This window comes from Lactuca serriola, chromosome 4, assembly GCF_051521515.1.
Source record: "Lactuca serriola cultivar US96UC23 chromosome 4, Lser_US96UC23_V15, whole genome shotgun sequence".
NCBI classification, from domain to species: Eukaryota; Viridiplantae; Streptophyta; class Magnoliopsida; order Asterales; family Asteraceae; genus Lactuca; species Lactuca serriola.
In genome coordinates, this window is record NC_136411.1 from 131,203,008 (window position 1) to 131,229,805 (window position 26,798).

At 38.1% G+C, this 26,798-nt stretch overlaps 1 non-coding gene across 1 annotated transcript; it reads right to left on the reverse strand.

The window, feature by feature from the left end:
* Window positions 1-9,119: 9,119 nt before the first annotated feature.
* LOC145049030 (small nucleolar RNA R71) lies at window positions 9,120-9,226 on the reverse strand. The gene has a single exon (XR_013683151.1). It is a non-coding gene; the product is annotated as a small nucleolar RNA R71 (small nucleolar RNA).
* Between the last annotated feature and the right edge of the window lie 17,572 nt (window positions 9,227-26,798).

The following is a 26,798-nucleotide window of genomic DNA, read 5'->3' on the forward strand; positions in this document are numbered from 1 at the left end:
ACATAGATCCAAGGTTTTAGGGTTGCATGAACACCTTAGGAGTGTTAGATTGCTCAAAACCCAACAACAAAGTCATGATCGGTATGCATTGGTTGAGCCCTAATAGGGTTGTGGTTGACTACGCGCAAGAGTTGGTACGTTTCAGGACCCCAAGTGGGGGGGGAGCTGGTGATTTAGGGCGAGAGGCCATAGCCTGGACCAACGTTATGTTCAACAGCGAGGGCTAGACGGTATCTCCAGCAGGGGTGTGTAGGGTATGTCGCATATGTCATTGATACCCAGGAGGCGGGTAAGGTGGCGGTGAGTGATGTACCAGTGGTGCGAGAGTACGCGAATGTATTCCCAGAGGAGTTGCCTGGGATATCTTCGGAGAGACAGGTAGTGTTCAGAATCGACCTGGTCCCTAGTGCGGCTGGGATAGCCAAGGCACCATATCGGTTGGCTACTCTTGAGATGCAGGAGTTACAAGATCTGTTAGACAAGGGGTCATTAGACCGAACAGTGCACCCTGGGGAGCCCCGATCCTGTTTGTGAAGAATAAGGACAGGTCGCATCGGATGTGTAACGATTACTGGGAGCTGAAAAAGGTAACGGTAAAGCCGTTATCCACTCCCGAGGATTGATGATCTCTTCGACCAGCTACAGGGGGCATCTTGGTTTTCCAAGCTAGATTTGCGGTCAAGCTACCATCAGATGAGGTTCAGAGATGAGGACATACAGAAGACTGCTTTCCGGACTCGTTATGGCCACTACGAGTTCGTGGTGATGCCCTTCGGGCTCACCAATGCTCCTGTCGCGTTCATGGACCTCATGAACCGTGTGTGCAAACCGATGTTGGATCGGTATGTCATAGTTTTCATTGACGACATCTTGGTCTATTCCAAGACGCAGGAGCTGCATGGGGAGCATTTGTGAGAGGTGTTGGATACTCTTGGGAGGGAGAGATTGTATGCCAAGTTCTTTGGATAAGGTGTCTAAGTCCATAACAATTTCTGGTATGTACTTGACCTGGTTAGCATGGTCCATTTGGGTTGCATGGCATCATGATAATTGGATAGACAAAATGAGAAGAAGGACACTTATGATTTGTTAATATATTATAAGTTATAATATATTAATATGAAATCATATTATTTAATTAGTATTGATCAAGAATTAATTTGGAATTAATTTTGTGATAAAAAAGAGAATAATTAAATATATGGGGATTGATTGTGTAAATCATCCATTCGTATATAGTGGGCTTATGATCCATGGTTTATTGGATTGGGCTAAAACCCATAGGGTGCTCAATGGAGGATAAAACCCATAGATCATGGAGGAAATGAAAAGTCATGTCAATTAGGGTTTACATGGTGTAACCCTACTTGTGACACACTATATAAAGACCCCATAGGCTAGCAAAATCGGCACTAAGTGAAGAACAAGGAGGGCTAGCCGATTTTGAGTGATAGTGTACTTCTCTCAAAGTTATTCCAAGAGTTGTGGTGTTGTGTGAAACATTTGAGGCATCACATTTGGGGTGCTAGGCTCACAAAGTTCTTAAGGAATCCAAGCAACAAGAAAGGTATATTCTTCTACTAGCTTTTATGTTTCAAGTTCCCCATGCCATGCTAGTTAGGATAAGAACCTTGGAAAAATCAAATTTACATGTATCTTAGTAAAACATAGATCCACGGTTTCTAGGGTTGCATGTACACCATATGAGTGTTAGAATGCTCAAAACCCATTAGTGGTATCAGAGCCTAGGCTTGTTTTTCTTGATACTTGATGCAAATTGTAAAAGAAAATTGAAAAATTTGCATTCTGCTAAGTGGACCCACCCAATCCATGGGGGGAATTGATGAGTCCATGGGTATCTTCATCCTACTCGTAGAGTAGGTTCATGCACTTGACGAGTAGGAGGCCCAGAGTGCAGTTTTTCGAGTTTTTAGCTGGAATTGGACTAGAATCATTACACTAAACTGTTCTGGACTTATAAAACCTGTTTTGATGTGGTAATGATTATGTTAATCCAATTTCAAAGGTTATTATCAAAATTTCAAGTTTTATATGTGTTTATATGATTCTTGAAATTGTTGATATGAATGTTCATACACGTATGAGTTTGGGATAAGGTGTCTAAGTCAATAACTATTTCTGGTAAGTACTTGACCCGACCCGGCATGGTCCATTTGGGTTGCATGGCACCATGCAATTGGATAAACTAAATGAGAGAAATAACACATATGGTTTATTAATATATTATAAGTTCTAATATATTAATAATATTATTTAATTTGTTTTGATCAAGAATTAATTTAGAATTAATTAAGTGATCAAAAGATAACTAATTAGATATATGGGTAGACTAAGTAAATCTTCCATATCTTATATAGTGGGCTAAGAGGCTCCATGGATTATCAAGTTGGGTTCCACCCATAAGATGCTCCATGGAGTTAACCCTGATGGGTTTTATGCATAAGAAACATTCCTATGTGCTCATACAAACCCTAATGCTTGGATCTAGGTTTCACTATTGAACATGCTTTGATTCCAAGACTTACAAACCCTAATCTAGCATATAAACAACAAAAACTAACATATAGAATCAGATCTAGATGTTTACCTCTTCAATTGTTGGCTTAGATCTTGTATATCTTCTTCTTTTGAGCCTAGAGTCACAAATGCAACTCCTCTAATGGTTCACAAACCCCACAAGCAAGAAGGCAATATGAGAGAGGGAGAGGGAGGCTAGAATTCGGCCTAGGGTACTCTTAGAATCAAGTGGTAGCCGAATTCATGCCCTAGGGGTCATATTTATAGTTACAGGTTACTAGGGTTTCACTCTAAACCCTAATGGACAGCTTAGCCACCAAGCAACCCATGGAACCTTCTGGAATAAGGCCCTTGGATGAAAATATGATGGTTACCCATCATAATTTCGTTCCCCCTTAAGCCCATTAGGTTTCCTTAACCTAAAACTCAACTATCACACATTTGACAGTTTATACCCCTTTATTCAATTAATCTCTTTTGACCACTAAATTAATTCCTAATTAATTTATGACCAATACTAATTAAATAAATATGATTTCTCCTTTAATATATTATTCTTATAATATATTAATAAATCATAATACTCTCTCTTTCTCCTTAAATTACCTTGTCAAGTTGCTATGGAGAAGGCAACCCAAAAGGACCATGCACAACCGGGTCAAGTACATATCAAATATAGTTACGGGCTTAGACACTATTCCAACAGTCTCCCACTTGGATAAGTCTAGTAACTATATTCCACATATGACTTCAGAATCCGATTAGCAATCGTAGCTCTTATAATTCGCTGTCAACTCTGATCAACTTGTCCTTTAGATAAGGGATCGTATAATCCTCTATTCTGGATATCATGCTGGCAATGCTTATTGTCCAGCAGTAGTTTCTTGATTTCCGATTTGTTTGACATAGAATTTAGTTGAACACATCAACTTCATTCTGACCGGGCCCGACACATAAGTCAAACCAAATCATCAAGTGGCCAATATATCACTTTTATTCTCATAGAATAAAAGGAACAGATCAACTTCGACTCATATGCATCTATTATTTACTAATGGATCACACACAATAATGTGTTTTATGACATCAAGTTACTGATGCGTTTACACATTATCAATGTATAACCAACCAGCAAACAACAACCATATCTCTAAGTTTTAAGACTATATGATGTTATCGTTTTGCGATCACTTAAGATAAAACACCACTAAGTGATACAGCAAACTCGGGTTTATTCCAATGCTCAACTCATATTCACAAGCACTCATGAACTTTGCAGCAAACCTTTGCTATGTCCAAAACCTTTCAGACAATCTACAAACAATTCATGACAGTCTTAATTCATACCTACTTCCAAAATATGACCGACTGTGGACCTTTTGAATAATCATATCATTCAGGAAGTCAAAACATGCAAAATGGAAACAATAGATAAATAACAAACATAAGATAGTAACTTTACTCATAAGTAATACAATTTCATTTATTCATCAAATGTCAAGTACAAACTATCTATTACATATTTCCTATCTAATCCAAACTTATATCATCCATCAGCCCAATGCTCCTAGCGTGTTGCAAGTGTTTGACCCTACTCAGTCCCTTCGTAAGGGGATCTGCTGGGTTCTCTTCTGATGATACCCTCTTCACAACGAGGAGTCCCTCTTCTACCCGATGTCTGATGAAATGGTATTTTCTGTCAATATGTCGAGATCTGCCATGATCTCTCGGTTCCTTGGTCAAGGCAACCGCACCTTCATTATCACAGAAAATTTCCATTGGCTCTTTTATGGATGGCACAACTCCAAGGTCTCCAATGAAGTTCTTCAACCATATAGCCTCCTTTGATGCTTCGCTCGCCACAATATACTCTGATTCGCACGTTGAATCAGCTACGGTCTCTTGCTTGGAACTTTTCCAAGTCACTGCTCCTCCATTTAGGGTAAAGACCCAGCCTGACTGCGATCGGAAGTTATCTCGATCCGTTTGAAAACTAGCGTCACTGTACCCTCGTACCCTTAATTCATCACTCCCACTGAGGACTAGAAACCATTCCTTGGTCCTTCGAAGGTACTTAAGAATATTCTTAACCGCAATCCAATGTGCTCTACCAGGATTCCCTTGATATATGCTGACCATGCTCAAAGCGAAGGCCACATCAGGGCGAGTATAGGTCATAGCGAACATGATAGAGCCTACTGCGGAAGCGTAAGGTACTCGGCTCATATAAGCTATTTCTGTCTCTATACTCGGGCTTTGAGTCTTACTCAGCTTGGTATTGCTTTGGATTGGCAACTCCCCTTTCTTGGAATCTTCCATACTAAAACGCTTTAGTACCTTTTCCAAGTATGTATCCTGACTGAGTCCTATCAGTCTCTTTTCCCTGTTTCTAACTATTCTTATTCCCAGAATATAAGCAGCCTCTCCGAGGTCCTTCATAGCGAAACATTTCCCAAGCCAGGACTTGACCTCTTGCAAGGTTGGGACATCGTTTCCTATGAGTAATATGTCGTCGACATACAGTACGAGGAAGCTTACTATACTCCCACTGGTTTTGACATACACACACGATTCATCTTCGCTTCGCAGAAAGCCAAACTCTTTAACCTTCTCATCAAAACAAAGATTCCATCTGCGAGATGCTTGTTTCAATCCATAAATGGATTTCTCAAGCTTGCATACTCTATTTGGATGCTTCGCATCGACAAAACCCTCTGGCTGATTCATGTAGACATCCTCAGCCAACTTTCCATTAAGGAAAACGGTTTTCACGTCCATCTGCCATATTTCATAATCATGAAACGCAGCTATGGCAAGCATCACCCTAATAGACTTTATCTTCGCAACTGGCGAGAAGGTCTCATCATAGTCAACTCCGGGAGTTTGAGTAAAGCCCTTCGCAACCAATCGCGCTTTATAAGTATGCACTTTCCCATCCATGTCCGTCTTCTTCTTGAAGATCTACTTGCACCCGACTGTCTTACGACCCGGTACATTCTCAACCAAATTCCAAACTTGGTTGTCGTACATGGACTGAATCTCGTTGTCCATAGCCTCTTTCCATTTTGCAGACTCCGGGCCTGCCATGGCTTCCTTATAGCTGCTAGGTTCATCCAGATTTACTAGTGTACTATCACTAATAAGTGTATCCCCTTCAGTAGTAATATGAAAACCATAAAATTGGGGTGGAACACTAGCCCTAGTGGAACGTCGAAAAGGTAGGGACTCGTCAACAGGTTCAACAGGAGTTTCCTCCTCAAGTTGAGTGCCAGTGTCCGAGGTTCCTTCATCGCTTTGATCTTGAATCTCTTCAAGTTCAATTTGCCTCCCACTGTCTTCTTGGCCTATCAATTCCCTTTCTCGGAAAACTCCTCTTCTAGAAACGAAGACAACATTGTCACTCGGTCTATAGAAAAGGTAGCCAAAAGACTTCTGCGGATAGCCGATGAAATAACACTTCTCACTACGAGGTTCTAGTTTGTCGTGAGTCTCTCGTCTTACGAAAGCCTCGCAACCCTAAACCTTGATATGTGCCAACGAGGGAGCCTTCCCTGTCCACATCTCATGAGGAGTCTTGGAAACCTTCTTGGTGGGAACTAAGTTAAGTATGTGGGCGGCATTCTCTAAGGCATACCCCCAGAAAGCTATTGGTAACGAAGTCCGACTCATCATAGAACGAACCATGTCCAACAAGGTCCGATTACGTCTCTCAGCCACACCATTCAATTGTGGCGTTCTCGGAGGCGTCAATTGCGAAACGATTCTGCATTCTTTTAGATAGTCGTGAAACTCAAGACTTAGGTACTCTCCTCCTCGGTCTGACCGAAGCATCTTGATTTTCCTGCCCAGATGATTCTCCACTTCATTCTTAAACTCTTTGATCTTTTCAAAGGTTTCCGACTTTTGCTTGATCAGGTAGATATATCCATATCTTCTATAATCATCTGTAAAAGTCACGTAGAAGCGGCAAGCATCCCTTGTGGTGGATCTAAACGGCACACCCACATCGGTGTGTATGAGATCCAATAAACCCTCACCCCTTTCACAAGTGCCAGTAAAGGGTGACTTGGTTATCTTCCCAAGTAAACAAGACTCACACGTGTCATCGTCCCTAAGGTCGAATGACTCCAACACTCCATCCTTTTGGAGTTGGGCTATGCGTTTCTTGTTGACATGGCCAAGGCGACAATGCCACAAGCATGCTTTGTCTAGATGATATGTGCATAATTAGTTCATATTAAGTATACATTTTTATTCATTTATTAGTTTAATTATCGCATATTATGGACAAAAGGTACTTAAAAGTGTTAAATTATGTTTTTCAGTCCTAAGATGAAGCTCGGAAGCGAAAGGAAGCGGGAGAAACAGTTAGAAGATCGAGAATGGAATAAAGAAGAAAAACACTAAAAAAGGCACCTACTCGGCGAGTCATATCGGCTACTCGGCGAGTCCAATCGAAGGATCAAGAAGATAATGATTCGGGATCCTAGAGAGTTATCGCAATACGGGGAATGTGAGAGGGACTCGACGAGTCACCAGTTGACTCGACGAGTTGATTCGTATATTTAAAGATAATTCCACAGATCGATTGAAGGGAGTTCTGGGACGATTCAAAAGTGCTTTGCTACGATTGAGAAGCCAGAAAAACCCTAGAAGGCGACGAAGGAAGCTAGAATTCAATTTCGGAGAGTAATTAAGGCAAAATTTCATCATTCCACTTATTCTTTTGTTTATTCATCATGATTAAGCAACTTGACTTTGTTTGTTTGCTGTTATTTACTTTAATTATGAGCTAAAACCTTTAGACTTCTGTTTGGGGATACAAAGTTGACAATATGGTTTGATTGATTGGTAGGATTAATTCCAAGTTGGTGAATTTTTGTTATTTTAGCTTGTTAAAGAACCTTGTGTGTGAATAATAATTAATTTTCTGTTAATAGGAAGATAATTGATTAGCATGAACATCTATTGATTATTGACCTCATATGCTATGTGATCACTATGTTATATGTCTAGGATTAATGAATATGAAACTAAAATTAATAAGAAAATTGAGTAAATTCATGTGCAAGCTTGTAAGATGACTATCAAACAAGAGGTTAATTAAAAAGAATAAATTAGTTAACTATTGCAAGTCTAACTTAACCCGAATAATTAATCTAGTGAATATAATTAAATTAGACAATTGGCCACTGTTTGAGTTAGTTTATTTGCTAAGGATTAGGGTAGTGAACACAAATCTAATCACTTGAATCGGTAACCAACGAAAGAATTAATCCATTGCACTATTACCTTGAAAATCAACCATAGAGTTAACCAAGTTGAACTAAACAGAAGTTCCTTTCCAATTATTGAATCTAGTTAAATCGTTATTTTCTAGTCCTAAATTAGTAATAGTTAGTAAGTTTCTAGTCTTGTAAAACTAGAGAAAAACCCCTGCTTCTTAATTAACTTAGATTAAATTAGTTTTTAGTTTAATTTGTCGTTCCCTGTGTTCGATACCCTGCTTATTTAGCTATACTACAATTGATAGGTTCACTGCCTTTTGTGTGTTATTTGATAATTAAAAGCAGGTTTAAAACTAAGTGAGTTTGCACACATCAAGTTTTTGGCGCCGTTGCCGGGGAACGGTTCTAAAATTAATATTAAAATCTAGTTTAATCGATCCTTTGTGTGGGATTTATCTTACACAAAGTTATTTACAAAGTAATTCAATAAGTAGAATTAGTTTATAAAAAAAATCGTTTTTAATAACTAGAAATTTTCTTTTCTGTTTTTGCCTTGAACTCGCCGAGTGCACTCGTGCCGACTCGGCGAGTACATCGTTGTTTTAGTCTTTATTTCTTTATTCCGTTTTTGTTCCTTTTACGCGTTTCGTTTCTTTTGTTTCGTTTTTTTTCAGCTGTTTCATGACCTGAGGATCTGATACACCTCTGGTCCCTCCTTTGGAAGACCCGGAATCCGTACTAAGAAGGAACAAAGGAAAAGCCGTTGGAGAAACCGCAACTTCAAAGAACTCACCACTCAAGAATTTAAAATCCGTTTTCAGCAAGAAAAGGAGCAGCAAATCAGGAGCATCCAGTGCCTCGTTAACAATTGAAGAACCAATTCAAGAAGATATCGAGTACGAGACCGAGGAAGAAGAAGAGCATACTTACGAGCACAAAACCGATTCCGAAGAAGAGTTAGCTATCACGATGGCTAACATTGATGAAATCCCCATGGGGGAGTGGAAGAAAAGGATGCGTGATGACACAGGGCCGGGACTTGTGCAACCCGCAATTCCCGCGACCTCCACTTTCGAACTAAAAGGCCATATTCTCGCCCAACTCAAGGAGATTCCTTTCTACGGGAAGGATCATGAAGACGCTTACAAGCACTTGGATGAAGTGAATGATGTGGCCGACTACTTCAACGTGCCTAATGTTCCACGCAAGACCCAGCTTTTTCGCATGCTTCCTGTCACATTTAAAGGAGCTGCAAAAGATTGGTTAAAGTCACTTCCTCCCAGATCGGTCACCACATGGGCTAAGATGAAAGAAGAATTCATAGACAATTTCTGCCCGCCCTCCAAGATAGCCAAGCTAAAGAAAGCCATTGCCAACTTCGAGCAACAACCTGGAGAATCTCTTTATGAAGCTTGGGAAAGATACAAGAGCCTACTTAGAAATTGCCCACACCATGACCTTAATAGCCAACAAGAGGTCTCCATTTTCTATGATGGAGTCAATGTCACCACAAGGCAATTGCTTGATTCTCAAGGCCCGCTTACAAAGAAGGCGCCCCCGGTAATTAAAGAATTAATTGAAGAATTATCTAAGCACTCTAGAGAATACCACAATCCGAGAAACGAAGTAAGTCGAGGGGTAGTAAACGCGACAAGTGATAGCATGGCGGCGGTGATAGCAAAGCTTGATAGTCTAGATCGAAGAATGACAAAAATGGATCAAGAAATCCATGCTATTAGGGTAGGATGCGAAAATTGTGGAGGGTCCCATCTCGCAAAGGATTGTGATTTGGATGAGAATGGAAATAAGAAAGCTCAAGTCTGCTATTCAAGTGGTGATCGGTATGATGAAAATTGGCGGAAACCTAAGAGGGATTGGCTACCATACGAGGAGTATAAGAAGGCAAAGGAGGATAAATACAAGCAGAAGGAGAGGGGACTATACCAAAAGGAAGAACCGGTAGAAAAGAAAGCCGATTTAGAAGAGTTATTCACTAGATTCATAGCCGCGTCCGAAAAAAGACACAATGATCACGATGCTGCCATACACGAGACCAGAAACATGCTTAGGAATCAGCAAGCATCAATTCTCAACATTGAGAAACAGCTGGGGCAGCTTGCGCATCAAGTGAATGAGAGAAGACCGGGTCAACTTCTGAGCAACACCGAACCCAATCCAAGAATGGAGAATGTAAGTGTAATAGCCTCCAGCAGTGAAGAAAAAGTTACAGAAGCACTGAGAATCTCCAAGAAGAAGGCAGAAAAGGTAGAAGAATCGGATCCAGCAAAACCCGATCCGACTCGCCGAGTCACTCCAATGGACTCGACGAGTCCATTCGGGAATGATAAAACTGCCAGTTCTCTAAAGCCATATAATCCTCCTCTGCCATACCCAATCAAAGCCATGCCTGCAGAAAAAGTAGAAGCATACAGAACCTTCATGGAGCATGTTAAAGCTTTACAAGTCAATATGCCATTTGTGGAAACAATGCTCCAAACACCCAAGTACTTCAACTTGCTTAAAAGCCTTTTTGCTGCTAGGAAGGATTTGGCTGAAGTCGCGGAAATATTGATGAATGAGCTGCCTGAAAAGAAGAGTGATCCGGGAAATATGGTGATTCCGTGCCAATTTGGTAATGAAGTTTTTACCCGAGCATTAGCTGATTCAGGTGCAAGCATTAATTTGATGCCCTATTCATTCTTTAAGAAGCTGAATTTACCAGCACCAAGGCTGGTAAATATGAGGATCCATTTGGCGGACAAAACGATAATTCATCCACAAGGCGTTTGTGAGGATCTCCTTATCAAAGTGGACAAGTTTATTTTTCCAGTAGACTTCGTGGTGGTGGATATGGAAGAAGACCTCGAAATACCAATTATTTTGGGAAGATCATTCTTAAACACCGCGTGTGCTCTAATTGATATAAGTGAGTCTACATTGACATTGAGAGTGGGTGATGAGTCGGTGATGTTTAAAGCTATTCCAGAAGCCAAGCAAGAAGAAGAAAAAAGAGAAGAAATCTCATTTATCCAATTGGATGATGAGATATTACAAAAAGAGCTTGAAATTTTGCTAAAAGAAAATCCAAGCAAGTTTTTGCTACACTCTGAAGAAGGTGGAGATGCTAGCAAAGACTTGGAGGAGTTAGAAAAGTTACTGGAAGGAGCCAACTCAGAAAACACTCCAGAATTGATGGAACCCGATCAGACTCGCCGAGTCACCTTGATGGACTCGACGAGTCCAGTCGAATTTGATAAAAACTTGGCCAATGTTGATCTGTTTGTTGATAGTTCTTCACATACCCTAGATTTAGTTACTATTTATGATTCTTTGGAAGAACAAACAGCAGAAGAAGGAAAAGGAATGGAAGTCCAAGACGCCGAGGTGGCATGCCTTGATACAATTCCATTTGGAGAAGGGTTGAACATAGAAAAGGATGAAGACATAAAGGGAAGAAGGGTGGAAGCTGTTCGACCATTCACTACTAAACCTAAAGCACGAACCATTACAAAATATGAAGTGATTAAATTTAAAGAGAAGGAGGTACAAGAGAAGGTAAAGAAGAATGGGTTAAAAAAGAAAAAGAGGAAAAGAGAAGCCCAAGCAGCTGAGGAGGATGCTGTGAAAAAGAAAAGAGATGAAATGAAAAGGGCTTACAAGAAAAAGATTCACGCTTACAAGACTAAGTACAAACCACAAAGGACTAGGCGTGCATTCCCGATGCTCGAAGATGAAGAAACGTAGACGGGAAGGAGTCTAGCTAATGACTCCTTAAAAAAGAAGCGCTTGGCGGGAGGCAACCCGTTATATAGAGTTTGCTTTCTTTCACTTTTTAGTTTTTTTTAATTTTTCCTTCATTTTTTTTTTAAATGTTAATCTTCCAAATCGTCGGACATGTCTGCTTGAGAGTGTGCATGGGCCAAGTGTGGGGTGAAATGATTTTAAATAAATAACAAAATTTCGAAAATTATGAATTTTTGCAAGAGACTCACCGAGTCTGACCACGACTCGACGAGTCCATATTGATTTCAGAAAAAGTTTGACTTCGCGACTAGACTCGCCGAGTCTGACCCCGACTCGACGAGTCAGTATTATTTACAGAAAAAAAAAATTTCGAAATTACTTTTACATCTGGTAACTAGGGTTTTAACCCTAAGAATCAGTTTTCACATACATACTCGCCGGGTGCCCCTCTCTAACTTCCTCTCAAGCATTCAAGTTTTATTCAAGTTTTCTTCAAATTTTCTTCAAATCTCTCAAGTTCAAACTCAAAAGGTAACAAATTTCTTCTTGATTTCTGTTAAGAACGTGATTATAAGGCCATATATGGTAGCAATTGCATGAAAAACCCGTTTTTGAAAAGTAATGAATTTCTAGGGTTTTGATTGTTCATGATTTTTGTTGTTTTGAACATTTATTTTGGCCTTATTACCGTAGTAGTAAGTCCCTAGACAAAACCCTTGACGAAATTTTCAGGTTTCATGGCCTAATTTACATCGACCCGTCGACTGACTCGTGCAGTTTGCGCGACTTGCCGAGTCATGCCTGGACTCGACGAGTCGAGTCGGGATGCATATGCGAGATTGTTTTAATTATATTCTGTGTTTTCTGGGTTTTGGGATTTTGTTTTGCAGAAATCATGTTCAGAAGGGGGCAAACTTCTAGTGGCCACCAAGGGGATTTTCCGTGGTTAAACTTCCCACAAATCGAGTCCGCTTCGACATTGCGGAAATGGAAGAAGAAGCTGGCTGATATCAAGAAGAAGGAGGTCTATGTGCCCAACCGGATCGATTGGGAATGGTTGCAGTAGGTTCGCTACGAGGAGGAATTAGCTCCTTATCTTTTAAAGGAGTTTCATTATAATGGCGAAACCATGGTGTGTGACGGGTGGAGCCGGGTATTCCGTATTCAAGAACCGGTTTATTTGGAGCTGTGCTTAGAGTTCTTTTCCACGGTGTCTTTCACCGGGGGAGTGGATGTCTTTCACCCAACAAGCTTCAGTTTCTGCCTTGGGGGAGAATTTCATCAATGGTCAGTGGTGGATCTTGCATGCCGATTGGGGGTTTATGACCAGCCCTTGATCTCAACACCTATTTTTCGGGCCTTTTTGGCACAAACACATATGGTATTTCCCGAAGGAGTTACAAGTGCGGGCTGGTGGAATACCATTGGTAATAAATTTTATATTCCAAAGTCGGCGCAAGAAGGGAGCATTCGATCCCCAACACATCGCCTCATTCACCGCCTCATTTCATCCACCATCAACCAACGAAAGGATGATGACAAGGTTTCCAACCTTGAATATCTTTTTCCTATGGAGCATCATTACACCTGACGTTTTTTGCAACATTCCTTGGTGTCTTGCTTCATATCTTTCGGATGGTGCGGTTAAAGATCGCAAGACTTCAAGAATAAATGGTGGGATGTTTGTCACCTGGTTGGCTAACTCATTCGGGTTGATGAACCGCGGTGCATGGAATTTCATGACGTTGATCCCTACACCTCCGTTCAATCCTATTCTTTTCCGGAGAACGAGAATCATTGAAGACTATGGTGGTGGCCATTATGCCATTCCAAATGATGATTCGGTGGTTGGTCCCGAGGCGCCGGGAAGACGGGTTCGTTCGAGGAGAGAGCGGGATATGGAGGAGGAGCCGCCGGTGATTCCGGTTGAGAATGAAGATGTACCAATGGATTGGTACAATGTGGAGATGAGGCGACTCCAGGATCAAATGGCGAGGGGCTTGAATTTTAGCAACCAGTCTCATATCCGACTTTTTGACCACTTTAACATTCCACACATAGATGGTGGTAACTTTCCATACATTCCAACGTGGGAAGAAGTGATAAGTGCAAGAAGAAGTGGGGCTGGAGGAAGTGGAGTAGGGCTTGATGATGATGATGAGGAGGATTGATTTTTATGCATTTTTATTGAACAATTTTTAATTTTGTGTTTGTTTGTTTTATTTGGTTTGTTTAATGTTTTTTTTTTTAAACTTGTTTTTGATGTTTAATTAATGTTTGATGCTTTGACAATTTTTCAGAATTGAATTAGGAGTGCTAGCTTCAAAATGGGTTTAGAGTTATAGAATCCGAGTGAGAAAGAGAGTCAAGGAAGAGGAGCGTTAGAGTTAAAGTATTGAGTCCGGTCCTTAGAGATGTTGGCAAGGGAGTCTAGAAGTAAAAAGAAAGTATAGAGAGTTTATTGGAAGTTGGATTAGATGCAGAGTTATATTATTTTCATTCAGTGACCAACTCGTCGAGTGCACTAAACTGACTCGACGAGTCGCCCTTAATTCTCAAAAATGCGAAGATTCCCCGAAGTAACTCGACGAGTCTAGTATATACTCGACGAGTCGTTTGGTTTCATGTCGAAGGGGCTGCTGATTTGATGCTAATTAGAGTACCACTTGACTATTTACTCTTTCCATATTTATTCTTGAAGATCTTACACTGTTTTCCGCGTATTTGGAGCGACCCACACGAGACGAGACACCCAAGGCATGGATACCATGTCTAAAGTCAATTGAAGTTGGAGCTAAAATGAAAGTGATCAACCTATCCACTGTTATCCCAGGGGAGTTTGTTCCAATTCCCTCTTTAGTTTCTTTTTATGTTTTTATTATGCATAATATGCAATGAGGGCATTGCATCAAATAAGTGTGGGGTAGGGGGTTGGTTACATATTAGAAAATTTAGAGTCTTAATTTAGGCTAATTTTAAAGGCTAATTTTAAAATTTTGCATACCAAAAAAATTACTTAGGATTTAAATTAGAAAATTTTGGTAAAAGAAATTAGGACTCCATGTTAGAGTTGTGTTGATAATTGCATGATAACCCAAATGTTTAGTTGAGCCTATATACGGTCTAGTGCATTTGTGGCTTCCTTATTCCAGTGAAATCATGGGACAAAAACACGACCCTGCTCAGCCCGAGGGATGCAATATGTTTAGCAGCCTAAACTTGAAATGTATCCAGGAAGATTGTTATCGTTAGCCAATAAAGGTTGAGATTGAGCGCCCCTGCTTAAGCATGTAGGGATTTGAGTGAAAAAAAAGTGAGGAATACATGTAAAAAGAAAAAAAAAAGAAAGAGAATTACAAGAGAAATTATATGAATTTTGGAGCAATTAAAGTGAAGATCAAAAGATCAAAATTCCAAGAAATCCAAAAAAGTTGAAGATACCGAAAATCAAACAATAAAGGTGGTGAATTCAAAGAGATCAAAGCAAATATCGAAGAAGAGATGAATTCAAAAGAGCTCCATAGTGGTATCAAAAAGTTGTAATTCTAGATTATGTATGCTCGGGTTGCTCAATTAAAAACACCTTGAGGGTAAGAGGTTTTCTGCGGATGGATTCAGAGGGTTGCATAAAATGAGCATAGTTCGGGGTGAGTGGGCAAGTGTTTATGAGGATTGTGAGTATTTGGAGTATGGGAGGTTTTTAGGAAAAGTTTAGACACAAATGCATGCGTTGCGGTCTTGGCATAATGGCTGGGTTAAATTGGAGTTATTATATATGATTCTAATATGTTTAAAATTCAGTTTTGCTTGGGGGCAAGCAAAAGACAAGTGTGGGGTATTTTGATATGTGCATAATTAGTTCATATTAAGTATACATTTTTATTCATTTATTAGTTTAATTATCGCATATTATGGACAAAAGGTACTTAAAAGTGTTAAATTATGTTTTTCAGTTCTAAGACGAAGCTCGGAAGCGAAAGGAAGCGGGAGAAACAGTTAGAAGATCGAGAATGGAATAAAGAAGAAAAACACTAAAAAAGGCACCTACTCGGCGAGTCATATCGGCTACTCGGCGAGTCCAATCAAAGAATCGAGAAGATAATGACTCGGGATCCCAGAGAGTTATCGCAATATGGGGAATGTGAGAGGGACTCGACGAGTCACCAGTTGACTCGACGAGTCGATTCGTATATTTAAAGATAATTCCACAGATTGATTGAAGGGAGTTCTGGGACGATTCAGAAGTGCTTTGCTACGATTGAGAAGCCAGAAAAACCCTAGAAGGCGACGAAGGAAGCTAGAATTCAATTCTGGAGAGTAATTAAGGCAAAATTTCATCATTCCACTTATTCTTTTGTTTATTCATCATGATTAAGCAACTTGACTTTGTTTGTTTGCTATTATTTACTTTAATTATGAGCTAAAACCTTTAGACTTCTGTTTGGGGATACAAAGTTGACAATATGGTTTGATTGATTGGTAGGATTAATTCCAAGTTGGTGAATTTTTGTTATTTTAGCTTGTTAAAGAACCTTGTGTGTGAATAATAATTAATTTTCTGTTCATAGGAAGATAATTGATTAGCATGAACATCTATTGATTATTGACCTCATATGCTATGTGATCACTATGTTATATGTCTAGGATTAATGAATATGAAACTAGAATTAATAAGAAAATTGAGTAAATTCATGTGCAAGCTTGTAAGATGACTATCAAACAAGAGGTTAATTAAAAAGAATAAATTAGTTAACTATTGCAAGTCTAACTTAACCCGAATAATTAATCTAGTGAATATAATTAAATTAGACAATTGGCCACTGTTTGAGTTAGTTTATTTGCTAAGGATTAGGGTAGTGAACACAAATCTAATCACTTGAATCGGTAACCAACGAAAGAATTAATCCATTGCACTATTACCTTGAAAATCAACCATAGAGTTAACCAAGTTGAACTAAACAGAAGTTCCTTTCCAATTATTGAATCTAGTTAAATCGTTATTTTCTAGTCTTAAATTAGTAATAGTTAGTAAGTTTCTAGTCTTGTAAAACTAGAGAAAAACCCCTGCTTCTTAATTAACTTAGATTAAATTAGTTTTTAGTTTAATTTGTCGTTCCCTGTGTTCGATACCCTGCTTATTTAGCTATACCACAATTGATAGGTTCACTGCTTTTTGTGTGTTATTTGATAATTAAAAGCAGGTTTTAAACTAAGTGAGTTTGCACACATCACTAGACTAGTAGACGAATCAATATTCAAAACATTATTTCCAAAATTATCAACAATCATCACAGATTCATAAATCCCATTACAAGGTAATGCATTGATATAAAAGACACCATTCAAATAAACATTAATAGAACCATTACTATTATCAAAAGAATATCTGAAACCTTGTCTAAACAACCCGTGAAAAGAAATAATGTTTCTTGCCATATCTGGCGAATAACAACAATTCTCTAAATCTATTCCTAACCCATTACTCAACACTAAAGAATAAACATCGACTTTGGTCACAGGCGACGATCTTCTGTTTCCCATAATCAGGTTCATCTTTCCATGTTCCATCTCCCTACTTCTTTTTAGGCCCTGCATATCAGAACAAATGTGGTAACCACACCCTGTATCAAGAACCCATGAAGTAGCAAATGATGAGTTATTAGATTTAATAGAATACATACCTGCAAATGTGGGATTAATCTTCCAATCTCTTATGTCCTGCAGATATTGTGGGCAGCTTCGCTTCCAGTGGCCTTTTTGGTGGCAATAGAAGCACTCTGCTTCTTTTGGATCGGAAGAGGGTTTAGCAGGGCCAGCTTTGGTCCCACTTGAGGACGAACCATCACGGGGTTTCCCCTTATGGTGGCTCTTACATGGAGCCTTCCTCTTTTTACCCTTTCCTTGGCCTATCGCCATCACAGGAGCGGCCACAGCAGGGGACGGTGCAACGGATTTGTCTTTGAGGTTGCTCTCAACAATCCTCAAGAGTCCTTGGAGCTTGCTCAAGGAGACCTCCTCTTTGTTCATATGGTAGGTCATCCTCAACTGATTGTAGCAGGAGGGCAAGGAGTGGAGGATTATGTCGATAGCCAAATCCTCATCAAACTTAACATTAAGTTTGAGAAGACGATCAACATACCTCTGCATTCTCTACAGATGAGAGGTTAGGGATTCTCCACTCCCCATCTTAGCGGTGATCATGTTAGTAATGATCTCATAGCGCTCTTGCCTCGCGCTCTGGTGATACCTGTCCAGCAAATCCTGATGCATTTCATATGGATACATGTCCTCATAGGACTTTTGGAGTTCGAGGCCCATGGTGGCCAGCATGATGCAATGAACTTTCGTGGCATCACGCTCATGGGCCTCAAAGGCGGCCAATTCCTCAGGAGTAGCAACATCTGGGATGATCTTCTCAAGCTTTTCATCGAGGACATATTCTTTGTCCTCGTAGCGTGTGATCATGCGGATATACCTGATCCACTCATTGAAGTTTGAACCATCAAATGTCACTTTCTGACACAAGTTCATCAACGAGAATGACCCAGAAGCGTTGTTGTTGTTGTTGTTTGCAGACATCTGAAAAAGAAGGGAACAAAGTTTGATTAGAAATGAATCCCTAATTAAACACCCAAATGAGAAATTAGGGCTAGGATCCAACAACATTATTTACAACTTAGAAAGGGATGCCGTACTCTAAAAGTAAATAATTTGAAGGTAAGTGAATGACGATTCACTAATTCTCACCATGAAAAACGAAAAGGCAATTTAGGTTTTAAATGTATTGAAAACTCCTAGATCTTTGAGATTCATTGAACTTTTCAATGGCATGTTTAAATCTCGATATGCATTTCAAATTTGCAACTGGGATGCCGAGGATCGCAAACAAATTTGTGAATAACCATGCGAATCAACGTGGTGTACTCAATGTCTTTATCACCTAATCAATGTGCCGGTAAACCACACACACTCCATTGATCTATGACAAACATCGAGTCACCCTTCGCTACCAATATCATCCCCAAATTGATGTGCCGGTTATCCACACGCGCTCCATCAACGTTTGACAAGGGTACGAAGTGTAATTTCATGGATTAGCATCATTTTCACATTTTACCCTAAAGTAACTAGGAATGGGAATTTGTAAAACATGTAGTTACTTTATAATTAACATTACACTTTTAATGAGGAGATGGTTGCCCTATCCTACCAGTTCGGCTAACAACCCTCCACCAGTCAAGCAAGCGGTAGGTGTGAGTGTACACCCATTAAGCCCCATTTTATAGGCAGCAACCTTATACCCACCTTATAGACCGGCTTCGTGAATGAGGCCTACTAACGGTAAGAATAGCATTTAAACTTATACATATATATATATATATATATATATATATATATATATATATATATATATATATATATATTAATTAAGCTTGTAATAATATATAATAGTATAGGGTTGAATTTTAAACTTGTAAAATTCTAAGGGTTTGAAATTTGAATTTATTCAAAATTAATCTTTTAATTACAAAATTCAAATTTCAAAACTTGAGGGCAAGTTTTGAACTTTTCAAAACATAAGGGATCAAATAACAAATCATTCAAATTAACCAATTAATTTCATAATTATCTATATTTGACCTAATCTTAATTTTAGTCATTAGATAATTACCAAATAATTTTTAAATAATCCACATTTATCACATAAATAACTAATATTTAAAAAGATTTGAAATTATCTAATCTTTTGGCAAGGATAAACACTTAATATAGATAAAATTCGGATTTTAACTTCATAAAACAAATTAAGCATCAAGTCCAAGTCAAAACAGCAACCAAAACCCGAAAAACCCTAATTCTGACGAACTGACTCGCCGAGTCAGGCCTGGACTCACCGAGTAGGGGCCAACTCGCCGAGTCCAGGTACTGACTCGCCGAGTTGAGTCGGGCAGGAACCAAAAAATCATTTTTCAGCAATTAAAGCAGTTAAGCATCACATACAACTGAAACCCATCAAAGCTCTGATACCACTGATGGGTTTTATGCATAAGAAACATTCCTATGTGCTCATACAAACCCTAATGCTTGGATCTAGGTTTCACTATTGAACATGCTTTGATTCCAAGACTTACAAACCCTAATCTAGCATATAAACAACAAAAACTAACATATAGAATCAGATCTAGATGTTTACCTCTTCAATTGTTGGCTTAGATCTTGTATATCTTCTTCTTTTGAGCCTAGAGTCACAAATGCAACTCCTCTAATGGTTCACAAACCCCACAAGCAAGAAGGCAATATGAGAGAGGGAGAGGGAGGCTAGAATTCGGCCTAGGGTACTCTTAGAATCAAGTGGTAGCCGAATTCATGCCCTAGGGGTCATATTTATAGTTACAGGTTACTAGGGTTTCACTCTAAACCCTAATGGACAGCTTAGCCACCAAGCAGCCCATGGAACCTTCTGGAATAAGGCCCTTGGACGAAAATATGATGGTTACCCATCATAATTTCGTTCCCCCTTAAGCCCATTAGGTTTCCTTAACCTAAAACTCAACTATCACACATTTGACAGTTTATACCCCTTTATTCAATTAATCTCTTTTGACCACTAAATTAATTCCTAATTAATTTATGATCAATACTAATTAAATAAATATGATTTCTCCTTTAATATATTATTCTTATAATATATTAATAAATCATAATACTCTCTCTTTCTCCTTAAATTACCTTGTCAAGTTGCTACGGAGAAGGCAACCCAAAAGGACCATGCACAACCGGGTCAAGTACGTACCAAATATAGTTACGGGCTTAGACACTATTCCAACAAACCCATGGATCAAGAAATGAAGAGTCATGGAACATTAGGGTTTACCTAATGTCACACACTATATAAGCAATGTAACTTTCCCCAAAACCGGCTACACTAAGAAACAAGAGGGCTTGGCCAATTTTGCATGTGTTAGAGTATTCTCTCAAGTTTATTCTTTGCATTTGGTGTTGTGTGAAGCATTTGAGGCATCACACTTGAGGTGCTAGGCTCACAAGGTTTCAAGGAGCACTTTCAACAACAAGGTATGTAGTTCTATCTTTTATACAAAGAAAATTGTACCCCATGTATGCTAGATATGTTCATAACCTTGGAAAACAACTTTGCATGATTATTAGACAAACATAGATCCAAGGTTATTAGGGTTGCATGTACACTTAGGAAGTGTTAGAATGCTCAAAACCCATCAGGTAGATCATAGGAATTATTTGCAAATTGTTTGTTAGTTTAATTCTTGAATTAAATGTTTTAATGCAGTCCATAATTTGTCCTCAAGTTATGGATTACCAAAAGTCTTCTCTTTTAAAGTCCATTAAAGAATACATAGGTTACATAAAATGAAGAGTCTTCATTTTATTAACCATTAACTCATAAGTTATGAAGTTGAAAAGTTTTGAATAGCTATAAAACTTTCCCTCAAGTTTTGGAACATGTAAAGTCACTTTAGAAAACTTTAGTTTCAACCCCTAGAATTTTAAAAGTTAAAATTAAACCCTTATACTTTATAGTATTATAAGTTAATAATATATATATATATATATATATATATATATATATATATGTATAAGATCAAATCGTTTTACAGTTAGTAGGCCTCATTCACGAAGTCGGTCTATAAGGTTGTTGCCTATAAATTGGCAGCCTAATGGGTGTCCACTCTCACCTACCGCTTCCTTGATCGGTGGAGGGTCGTTAGCCGAACGGGTAGGACAATGACTTTAATTCTTGTTAAAAGTATAATAATTATAAAGTAACTTAATGTTTTATAAATTCTCAATCTTAGTACTTTAGGAAAATGTGAATTTGGTGCTAACCCAGGAAATTACACTTTGCACCTTGCTTAAGTCGTTAGTGGAGCGTGTGTGGTTAACCGACATATTAACTTGGACTTAACAAGGTTGGCAAAGGGTGGCTTAAGGTTTATCATAGATCAGTGGAGAGCGTGTGGTTAACCGGCACATCGATTAGGTGATAAACATTCAGAGTACCAAGTAAATTTGCTTGGTTATTCACAAAACTTGAAGGGCACAATCGAGATTGAAACATGCCATTGAAAATTTCAATGAATCTCAAAATAGTCTAGGAGTTTCAAAACCATTTAAAACCTAATAATACATTTCGTTTTCATGGTGGAAATTGGTGAATCGTCATTCATCTACCTTAAAATATTTTATAGCTTGGATTACGACATCCCTCTTCTAAGTTATAAAATATTGTGTTGGGTCCTAGCCTTAATATTACATTTGGGTGTCTTATTAAGGACTATATATATCTAAACTAAACTTGTCTTTCTTCCTTTTTCAGATGTCTTCCAACAATGCTGCTTTTGGCTCAAACCCTACCGGCTCCTTCTCTCTCATGAACCTTTTTGGGAGAGTCATCTTTGATGGGACTAATTTCAATGATTAGATTAGGAACATAAGGATGGTCACTCGCTATAAGGACAAGGAATATGTCCTCAACAATAAGCTGAAGGAACTTGATGAGTCTTCTGCTACTCCAGAGGAGATCACTGACTTCAGGACTCATGAGAGAGATGTCACTAAAGTGGCATGTATCATGCTGGCCATGATGACAGCTGAGCTCCAAAAGTCCTATGATGACTTTTATCCTTTTAAGATGCACTAGGATTTGATGGAAAGATACCATCAGAGTACTCGTCAAGAGCGATATGAAATAATCTCCTCCATGATAACAACCCGAATGAAGGATGGTGAACCCATCATGGGCCACATGCAGAAAATGCATTGGTTTGTGGACCGTCTAATGAATTTGAATGTGAACTTCCCCGAGGAGTTGGCAATTGACATCATATTGCACTCCATACCTTCTTGTTATGATCAAATCCGAATGACCTATCATATGAACAAGGAGGAGGTCACACTCAGCAAACTTCAAGAACTTTTGAAGATCGTCGAAAGTATCTTAAAGGTAAATCAGTTGTTACCACTCCTACTCCTACCGCCGCCCCTGTTCTGGCTATCGGGCAAGGTAAAGGGAAGAAGAGGAAGAGCCCTTCGAAGGGTACCAAGGGAAAGTCTCTTGATGGCCCCTCTTCAAGTAGAACCAAAGGTGGTTCTGTCACTCCTTCTACCAACCCTAAAGAGGTTGAATGCTTCTATTGCCATGAAAAGGCGCACTGGAAACGAAAATGCCCAAAGTACCTGCAAGATGTTAAGGATGGGAAAGTGAAACCCAACCATACAGGTATTTACACTATATTATCAAATAACTCACCATATTGTAATTTTTGGGTCCTTGATACAGGTTGTGGTATTCACATATGTAACAACCCGATATTTCAAGTCAATGTAATGATCTAAAGTCAAGTAGTGTAACCTATTTTGAAATATTAAAAATAGCATTAAAAAAATGTTCAAAAATTTCAATTTAGATGTACTAAGTGGTAGATATCGTAACAAGATTTTTAAAAATATAACTAACACTAAAATCCGAGTTATAATGAAGAAGTTATGATCAATCAAAGATCCGTGTCAAAACCGATAAAACACTGTTAAGTGTAAAAAGCTAAATTTCAATAAAATACTTTTTAGCCTTAGGTATCTAAACGAAAGTCGTAGATTATGTTAAACCGTGAACATACGTAAAAAGAACGTCCAAATCTGACTTTGTATGAGGAAGTTATGAATTTTCGAAGTTTCGGAATAGCAGTAGACAGCTAAAAACTCGAAATAGCGATCGAGTGATTTCTAGCCGACGCAACCTAAACGAGAACCAAAGATCTCGAAAATAGTAGTACAACGGTAAAAAGTCTGACGAAAACCGGCGTCTGATGAAGAAGTTCTGAATTTTTAACGGAATTTTCCTGTCCCGGCCTATTAAATATATAATATTTAAAATAAAGACAAAATTTGCCGACGGAGTCTAAACGAGAGTTATAGAGTATAATCTGACCTACACGTGGATATAAAGACCGTAAAAATCAGAGCTCGTATACGACATATATGAATTTATGAAGTTCGGGGCACAAACTTCCACATATGTGGATTCACGTTGTGAGTCAAAGGGGGTTCACGACGTGAACCAGTGATAGACGTTTACCAAGAGTCGGGCTATAAGATGTCAAGTCTACGAACTGATCATGACACAATTCATGATGTGAACAATTACACGTTCATGACGTGAACTTTAAATTTTCACCCTATAAATAAGATGCGAGGCTGCCGAGTTTATTTGCCAATTTACAACCTCTCTCCCCTAATTAGTCACTTTCTAGCCCTTCGAGACTACCCCGACGCCCCAGTTTCGTATCCAAGCTTTGATGAAAGCCCGAAGTCCCGAAGCTCCCGAGAATACATTCCGGTCGAAATGCTGCCCGAGTAAAGTCTCGTTTTCTTCAAATCATCGCACTTACCAGATGAAACGTGTAATTCAACAATCATGTAAACTTTTCAATTATATATATAGTGGTTGTGTTTTCTTTCTTTACTATTACTCAACTGTTATGATACTACAGGAAGTCATCCACTCTCGAACGATTCCGCCGTTCTGGTTCGGGGGTGTGACAGATTAGTAGTGGAGCATTGTTTATAGTGAATTAAGTATATCGAATCGCATAAGATATACAAACTATAAATGCACAGGGACTAAAACTCTCTGACTAAACGTTTTCTCACAAATTGTACTTCATTAAATTAAAATGTTAGTTTCATAAAAGTATAAATACATGCATGCACAACAGTTTAATGTCGTAGTTAGAACTATATGAAAGTATTAAGACAAGTTGGACACTATGATTAAGCCTTGGAGTACGTAATCAGATCAATGATGAATATAGCCTAGACCCGACAAACGTTTCGTGTCGTGTCAAGACATTAAACGGGTTGAGGGTGCTTGACCCTAACCCGACCCGTTTAATTATCGTGTCGTGTCGTGTCAACCCGTTTATTTTCGTGTCGGGTTTTGGGTTAAGGTTTAAATCTTATACATATGTTATGACATTCCGGGTTGAAACATTTTAAATGTTGAAAATAAGAGTCATGGAGGAAAAAAAATGAAAAAGTGAAATGCTGGAGTTGGGAGGTGGAACGGAAAAAAAAATTATACTCCTTCTGTCTCATATTTATTGTTCATTTTTTGACTTTTGAAGTTTTTATTTTTTTACTTTGACGTTAAATATTTTTATTTATGTTATAAATTACTTGATAAAGCTTATAACAATGAAAAGACATTTAAAGCACAATCCATTCATATATTTTGCATTAAGTGTTATATATCAAAAACAAAAATATTTAAGGTCCAATTAGAAGAATAAAGAATTCAAAAGTCAAATTGGACAATAAATATGGGACGGAGGTAGTAGTAAGTTTAGAAAGCAAAATGGAAAGAGTTAGAGTTAGGAAGCAAATGAGATAGGTAGTGAGGAGGAGTAAAATTAAGTCACTTTGAAATCTTGAATTTTATTTTTAGTTCTTGAATTTGGACCACTACAAATGTATAATGTTGAAAATATTTATAAAAATATGAAATTTATATATATATATATATATATATATATATATATATATATATATATATGTATATATATATATATATATATATATATATATATATATATATATATACCATCTTATAAAGAGTATATAATTGAGGGCCCCACCATTTTTAAGACAATGTCTTAAAAAACAAGGAGAAGAATTAATAACCTTTGATTAGGTCTTAAAGTAATCTAGACCATGGAATTCATTTAAAACTATTCATCTAAATCTTCAATCCTTGTCAACCAAAATCCACCAATCAAAACAAAGTGTTTGAAAGTATATATACATACAATCTATTAAGGACTTTTTATGGATCATTCGTCCTCTCACACACATGATATAATCTTATTTAAGAGACTCTTCTCTATCCCTCTTTACAAGATATATTCTCCCTCTCAAGAATTCTACATCTATACAAGCTTCATTAGTGCTTCTATCACAATACTAATGATTCTACCATTGTATATGAGTCATGTCACCATTGCCACAGCAGCTATCACACTAAGTCTGTAAACGCTAAAACCACCAGATCAACGACTGCTCCAATGCCGACATTACCACCACTACTTCTGCACTATTCATTCTTCTTATCAGATCTTACAACAAAAAAACATCCGCTTCAAATATGTAGTATCAAAGTAGTATGATCAAGGGTTTCTTTCAGGAAGTTAAATATAGATCTCATTTGTGTAAATAAAATCTAGATTTGTAGTACTCATGTTGATCACCACACAAATCTCAGTTCAGTAATCCATGTATATGTTGAAATTGTATATATTTAGATTTTTTTAGCAGAAAAAGATGATACACTCTTTTAATTTTTTGTATTGTCGAAAAAAAAAAGTCAAGAAAAATATTTGAACCAATCTCAACGATCAGAGGCGGAAGTGAAACTTGATCAAGATCTAGATCGTCACACCATATTCACCAAATAATATAGAGAATAAAAAATGCATCATGTTCGAATATGTATCAACTATGGGTTTGCATCGGTTGTCTATTTGATATGTAAAGAAGAATATCAAAATTTGGGGGGGTTTGGGAATCAAAATCAGAACAAAAAAATTTGAACTTAAAGTAAACACAATAAAATTTACATGAGAACGTAAATCAAAAAGCGTGTTATTGTTTCTGCATAAAAGCGATTATTTTTCTTCTATAAAAGAATAATAAAACCAGATAAAGTAGAACTTTGTAGATAAAGAGAGGAAAATACTCATTGTTGACAGGTTTGAGTAAAGATTGAGATGGTCAAGAAACTTCATTTTATTGATTTTGTTTTCTTTCTTTGTAACAACATTACCCATTAAAAAAAGTCAGACCACCATAACCATGTCACCACCAAACCACTAACAGCCATCGAACCATTAATAGTCATAGACCAATCCACAAACGACAGTTGAAAACTCGAACATCTACAAAACTCGAACCACTAAGGCCGAATGGTATAGTAACCACGAGGCACTTCGTGGTTGAGGTGGCCACGAACCACGCTCGTGCACATCGCCCCGGTGGTTCGTGGTAGGTCGTGGTCGTTGTCATTCGTGTTCCCGACGACGGATTCAAACGAGAATGGTGATTGGTGTTCGAATTTTTTGGCCGTTGAACGGCTATTTTGGCCGTTTTTTTTTCAAACACAATTTACTAATATAAATAACACTTCTATTATATCAAAATTTACACCCCATTCTATTCTCTAAAACCACAAAACACATACACATGGATCCCACAATACAT